This window comes from Choloepus didactylus, chromosome 6 (assembly GCF_015220235.1).
Source record: "Choloepus didactylus isolate mChoDid1 chromosome 6, mChoDid1.pri, whole genome shotgun sequence".
Lineage (NCBI taxonomy): Eukaryota > Metazoa > Chordata > Mammalia > Pilosa > Megalonychidae > Choloepus > Choloepus didactylus.
The window spans coordinates 61697336-61704897 of record NC_051312.1 but is presented as its reverse complement, the minus strand read 5'-3'; positions in this window follow the sequence as shown (position 1 = coordinate 61704897).

Here is a 7562-nt window from a genome sequence, read left to right as displayed (position 1 = left end):
TAGAACCCCTAGACCTCTTCTTCCTCTAGTTTGTTCTGCCTCTGTACTCCCACAGCCTCTCATTCTTAATTTACCAGAACCCTTTTCCCATGGCATTGCAATTACTATTTTACAAACAACCTTTAGGGAACAGCTAGGATAGATCCTATCTCTGTTTTTTCAGATGAGAAACTTAGGCTCAAAGAGGTTACAGTTCTTTACCCAGATCACAGAGCTAGTAAAGGGACCTTAATCTGGACATTAACCCAGGCAGTGCAATAGGCCTCCTCTTAGCTTCACTCGACAAAACATCATTGTCAGCAGCAGCAGCATTACCATTTTTTCAACATCCATGTTCAAGATCCCCCAGTAATGTCTGATCCAGAGCTTAGAAAACATTTCATTAGTGGATAAGATTGGGACTTCTGGGGCCAGACGACTTGAGTTTGAATTCTAACTTCACCCTTTACCAGCTGTGTGACTTTGGGAAAGTTACTTAACTTCTCTGTGCCCATTTCCTCTCCTGCAAAGTGGCAATAATAATAGTACCTCTGGGAGAGTTGTGAGGATTAATGAGTGATTATATATCAAGCACTTAGAACCGTGCCTGGAACAATAAATGATGTAGAGGTGCTTGCTGAGATTACTACTGAGACTGCCAATATTGACCTGTAGTACATGGCACCTTCCGAGAGAGGCTGCCTGGCTGCCCTCCACAGTCCCTGCTTATTCGGTGCCCCTGCCTTGATTCAATGTGTCTACTCTCTCTGAGCACCTGGCCAAGAAAGAAGAGATGAACCATAGTCTGGCCTTGCTTGAGGAGGTGAGCTGGGCCCATCAGAGCCTTCTGGCCACTGAACTAGGTTGACCCTGTTAGCAGTGGCAGCTGAGGCTGAAAGGTGTCCTGAGAGGCTGCAGGCAAACAGGGGTACAAAGGAACTCAATGTGGAAATAGAGGAACCTCACTGGAAGAGAGGAAGATGGAGCAGATGTGCCTATAGAAGAATCAGAGAGAATGGGTGGTTCTAAAGCTGCTGAGGCTCCTGTTGACTTTTCTGCCCCCCTTGATGGCTCTTTCTCCAAAATAAATTCTGAGTGTGCCTTCTTATCTCTGTCTCTATTTTAAGGTATCATCATGTCTTGCCTCCTGACTTCAGAGGCCTTCTAACAGGTGAATTTCCATGTTTTCTCTATTATCTCCTTTAATCTAGTCTCAGTCGTGCATTCAAAGTGACCTTCTGAAAACATACTGTCTTAAAACTCTCCAGTGGCTTCCCACTGCATTTAGAATAAACATCTCTGGCCTAATCATATGACACTCTCATCACTGGCTTCTCTCTAGTCACACTGGTTTCTTGAATATGCCAAACTCACTGTGGTCTCTGGGCCTTTGCACCTGCTGTTTGAGCTCTCTGCCATGTTCTTCCCCTCTGAGCTTCACTTGGCTGCTTCCTTCAGGTCTAAGCTGAATTGTCATCTCAGAGAGGCCTTCCTGGTCATCCTATGGAATGCGGCTTTCCCCAACCTCAGTCACTGTTGATAACATCATCTGATTTTATTTCCTTTGTGGCAGTCCTCACTATCTAAAATTACCCAGATTATTTATCTGTTTCTCTACTTAATGACTGGATCTACTACTAGAATATAAATTCCTCAAGGAAAGGACACTTGTCTGTCACGTTTAACCTGGTGTCTCCAGCCGTGAGGGCAGTGCATGGAACCTAGTAGTGTAAGAAAGGGTTAAGTTTAGCTTTCACATAAAGGCAACATGGAATAGGGAACTGGCTTAAACAGGCTCCGTGGTAAAGGGAAGGAGAGAGAGAAAGCCACGACGTAAGCCTAGAATCAGCGCCAGCTCCTTATATGGGAAAAATAACCAGGGTTACTGGAATGTAAAGGGGTATGGGGTATAATCAAAGGTGGGAACTCTCGGCGGGAAATTTAAACTGGTTAACTCTCTCTGATAGGCTGTACAATTCAAAATCTCAAAGGTGGGCTAGTTAGCTCTCTCGGATAGGCTGTAATCTCTGGAGTACCCAGCCAATGGGGAAACAGGGGAGGGACTGGTGTATTAGGGGTAGGATATAACTATCGCCATGTTCTTTTTCTGGGACGCCTGCCATATGTCTGGCTGTGCGTCTGTTCTTGCAAGATTGTGAATAAATCCTTTTCTCCCCCACAACCAGGTGAGCATTTTTAAGGTATAATGCTTGTTTCTAACAGTAGGTACTCAATAAAGATTCGTTGAATTTGTTTTAAAAATTTGGTTCCAACTCCACTTCTGGTACATATAGATCCCTACTTTTCTGAGATATCTTGAAGCCAAAAGAGTTTACTAAACAAAACTTAGGGCCTGGCTCTTGTTATCCATCCAACTTCCCGAGAATGTTCCACTCCAAGCCTCTTGTTCAATGTTTGACTCCACAGCCCAACCGATGTGCTTGTGCTTCCCATGGGTATTTCTCAGCGGGCCTGTTTTTATAGAATCCTCCCATGCTTGCAGAATTGCCAGCCACTCTGGGCTAGGAAACCAGAGCTAGTCCACCCCCTCTTCCCACCCCCTGCCTGCTGACAATAACCTCCCTCCCAGCCACTGTCTATTTCAGACAATGTGGCATTGTCTCAACCCATTATCAGCTGGATAAATGGGCTCCTTATAGGTACTCTGTAGCTGCTCAACCTTGATGATGCTGAGTGAAAGATGATGAAAGAAAAGTTTGAGGAGTTCCTTCCGGGGAAAGGAGGGAGAGGAGAACCAAAGAGTGTCACAGCCAGGCCTTCTCACCCCTCCCCACTACCCCCCAACACAACCATTCTGTAGATGAAGATACTGAGGTCCAGAGAGGAGAAAAAAGTGACTTCCCTTAAGTCACTCTTCAATGAAGTGGTAGGTGGGTGGCAACACAAAATGAGGACGATGGACTGCCTGAGAAATGGGGAACAATGCAGGTGAGGGTGAGGACTTCTTTATAAGCAGACCTCTGGTTTTACAGTTATCTGGCATTTATTCTTTTCAAGAGTAAAACATTAGCTGCTTCCGAAAGATCCAGAATAAGATTCGTATTTAACAGGATCAGAACATATCAATATTTTTAAACTGTGGAATAGATTCATCTACTCTTCATGCCTCACCCCCTAAAGACAGGTTCTGTGTCTGGTTTACTCTCCAATGAATTTCTGGCCCCTAGCCCAACTCCTGGGCCAAATTTGATGGAAGAATGATTCCTGAGCTGCTATTCTGAGAACTTACTGTATACCCAGATCTGCGCTAAACATTATGAGAAGTAAAGAACAGACACTGTCTATTCTCTCCTTCAGCTTTTGATTTGGTTGTAATAGAACAATAGAACTAGTTTTGGGGTCAAAAACAATTTAATCAACCCCTCTGAGCCTGTTTCCTCCTCTATAAAACGAAAATAGCACTCCCCACCTTACAGAGTGACTGTGGAGCTTAAATGAAGTCAAGTATTTAAAATAACTGGGACATCTTAGGGTTGCTCAATAAATTGTAATTAATAGTTTTATCAGTAAAAAGTATTAGTAAGCTAGAACTTGAGTCATTTTGGACAACTGAACTTCTTTAATGGCCCTGAATTTGTTCATTAAATTCCATTTAGCCAATTGGTATGAAAAGGTTTTTAGTATACTGAAATCTTCGCTGCCTCGTAAGACCTTTGTACAATTCAGAGTAGCATTATGATGGATCCACACAGCTAAATGAATGCATGAGATGTCCAGTATTTAGTGATTGCCCATTCACTAAATAACTCCAAATTGCCAGGATTTTTTTTTTGTTTTATTTTCTGTAGCTTTATTAGTCTCCTCTCTTGCTCTCAGATCATACTCTCTTATTTCTTATAGTAGTCAGTTTGCCAACTGGTAGGGATCAGTTCTTTCTCTGATTTGCTTTGGGCTTAAACTAGATAACCAGCCCCATTAAAAACTTGAGTAAATCAAGAGCAAGCAGGCTCCAAATGAGGACCTGAGATGCTGTGTCCTTTGTGCAAACGATTGTGTCTTCTCTTTTGGCTTTTCAGAAATCTCTCTCTTTCTTCATTTTGTTCTCATCACTGAGATCGTACTGCATAACCACGAAATATTTTGGCATATGTATTTATCAACTACATGAAAGAAGGGTCAAGAAATCATAATCATGTGGCATAAAATGTATCATAAATTTAAGGCTTGTGTATTGAGGGAGAGGGTGAGGTGAGGAGTATGGAATAAGGTTAGTTTGGCATGTAGGAGAAAACAAATTGAGCTAAGTCTTAAAGGATGGGTGCTGGACAAGAATAAAGTTGGCATCACACAGAAGTATAGAAAAGAGAAGGAGTGGAGACTCCCGTGTCCCTGCTATACCCACACACTTGTTTTCCCCAGCCTGACATGAACAAGGTGTTTCTAAAGAATTCACTCATCCATCCATCCATTCAAACGATCACTGAGCATCCAATACATTTGGTTCTTTTCCAGTAGCAGAGGAGAGGAAGAGAAATAGGAAATGATCGCTCCATTGAGGAAGCTTTCCTTGTAGCACATGTAAAAAATATCTAGGAATAAGCTTGGTTCCTATTTCCTTTGATGTGTAAGCCATTAGGAAGTTCTGTTGATTCTGGCTCCAAAGGATTTCTCAACTCCATCCATTTCTCTTCACCCCCATTGCTACCTTCCTGGTCCAATGGATTCTTGGCTCCTAAGTGAACTCACAGTTTCCATTCTTGCCCATTCTCCATGCAGTAGCCAGAGTGATTTATTAAATAAAAAATCCTGTCATGTCACTCCCAAACACAATAACGTCCCATGGCTTCCAGGAGCACTTGGAATAAAATCTCATTTCCTTTCAATGGACTCAAAAGCCCCATATGATTTGGCCCCTGTCTATGCTCCAAATCCATCATCCCATACCACCCTCCCCCTGGTCACTGTGCTCCAGTTGCACTGACCTTTCCACTCCAGGAGCCCACTCTGCTTGTTCCCTTCGGTCATCTGTCTTGTGGCCTTTGCACTAGCAGCTTCCTCTGCCCAGAATGTTCTTCCTTTTGATTCTTACACTGATGGATCCTACTCATCATTCAGATCTCAGTTTAAATTTCTTCTCAAAGTAGCCACCTACAACTACCAGTTTCAGGTAGCCATGTAGTCATTCCCTATCATGTCATCCTATTTTATTCTCTGCAGAGCTCTAACTAGTCTCTCAAATTATCTTGATTGAATACATGTTTATTTTCTGTCTTCTTCCACTGTCACCATGAGATCAGGGACCTTCTTTACCTTGTTGACTGCTGTATCTATAAATGTTTATTGAGCAATAAAATTTTTTGCAGGATTGAGTGAATAATCGATGAATGAATGACTAGTAAGGGAGATAAACACGAAAAGGGAAGATTACAATATGATGAGGGCAAATGCTATGGGTTTCCAGAGGAGAGAACAACTGATTCTGCCAAGGACTTGGGAGAAAATTCTTAGAGTAGCATTTGTTTTTGGTCTCCAAAGATCATGAGAGTTCACCAATCCAAAAAGATAAGGTGGGAAAGTGCATTTTCCATCTCCTTTCCTTATCTGCTAGCCAACTGTTTCTGTGTTCAGTTCAAAGAGAGCTAAAGACATGAAAGAAGGACTTTTTTGCACTTAAGACACTACCTGTCTGACGTCCAGCGCAAGTAAGACAGCATCTGTCCTGAAACTATTAAACCTGCCTTACTTACCAGAGGCCTAAGTCCGGGTGCTTTTCCCTTAAGTCTTCTTGAGGGTGAATGAAATATTTTCCTTAAATTAAAGAAAAATGAACATGCTTTAATTTCCTAAAGTGCTTCACAATACACTTCTTTTAGGAATTCCCTACCTCTGAAGGATGGCAACATGGAAACTCTTATTTTGAAGACAAGAAAACTGCAATGCAGGGGGATCGGTTTTAGGAGACAGAAACTACCCTAAGTAAGCATCTTTGCTTACCTCCATTTGTCTGTGTGCTACAAATGTCTAACATTGCCTAACCATTTGTAGGTCCCTTTCCTATTTGCCACTGCTTTTTTGACAAGACATTGACCCCTGATCTAACCAAGAGGTCAGAGACCAATCAGATTCTCTCATGTGAATTTGAACTAAGTTCCAGAGGCTGTTGGGTATGTATTGAGTGTTTGCACTGAGAGATCCTGGTGTAGATACTTGGGTTGGCAGCCACATTGGGCCACGAGGAAGCAGAAAAGGATATAAGAGAAGGCGCAGCTGCTTCCTGAAGGTATGGAGAGAGTAGCTACCATCCCTAGGTTTGCAATTCTAGTCTCTGGGATACCTGATTATATTCTGGTTCCTGTCTGTTGATGTTTTTGAGATTAAATATTATATCATTAAAATAACCCTTTCTCCAGGTGATAGGGACATATTTGACATTAGGATCCTAGATGGGTGATAGCACATGACTTAAGCCTGTGCATCCTTAATTGAGGCAAAAATGGTCTTGGTGGGTGGCAGTAGGTGTTAAGGCCTTTGTCACAGTAACTCTCACTTGGAAACACAGTGTCTTCAATGTCTATGCATTTATATGTGTGATATGAGCTGGGGGGTGGGGAGAACCCATAGAGTGGATGGGTGGGGGGTGGGGAGTGGGGCATGAGGCATGGTCACAGTAAAGAAAGGCAGCTAGCCATTTTAGAAAACCATTCCCCAGGTTGCTCACCCCTGGTAGGTGAAAGGTTATTACTTAGAATGGTGGATTGAAACCATCTGTGAAAATAAGCCAATGCTTACCTGGACCAGACTTGTAGGAATGTATACACATGCTCCAGTAACCTGAAAGGCTCACGATCAGGCTGCAAATCCAGCCACTGGGCTGTTTCCTCTTTCTGAGTTTACCTGGTAAATCCTCATCATTCTGGGAAGGGGTAAACTGGGTCTATTGTTCAAGTCCTTCAAAGTACATTATTGTTTATAAAGCATGTGTACTTCCATGATCACATCTGCTTCTCAGACTATCTTCTTCAGGGGGAATGTTAGTCTCCCTGTTTTATAGAGGAGGAACTGCAGGATCAGAGACAAGATCATATAGTGGATAAATGGTAGATAGGGGATTCCAACCCAGGCTCTCTGACTCAGGTCTGTATTATTCTAATTATACCACACTCCCTACAGACAGGTGCCTGATGTACTCGCCATCAGTCTGCTGACAGTCTTCTTCCTTGCATGACCTCAGAGTGACTTGCAGGAATTGGCTAGGTTTTCATTTTTCAGTTCGGTCTTGTGACCAATTTCAATGGGCCCCTCTGGGACAGGACCCAGGAGTGTAATATATGTGTATGTGTTTGGGTGAGCATGAGTATAAATGACCTTCTACCCCAACTGCCATTCCTCACTTCTGCCATCCTGCATCCTTGACAGCTGAGCCCTCTGCCCTCAGCCAGCCCCCTTCCTAACACCATGCATCGTGGTGATTGGAGCTGGTCCTCATCAGTCCCTCCTGCTTGGATAGCAGTCAAGTGCAGCACCCTTCCTTCTGAGCTGGATCTCTTCTACCACCCAACCAGGGGTCCAGAAGCAGGACTGGCATTCTGATTTGACCTGTGTCCTGAGCGCCTGTTCTAGTG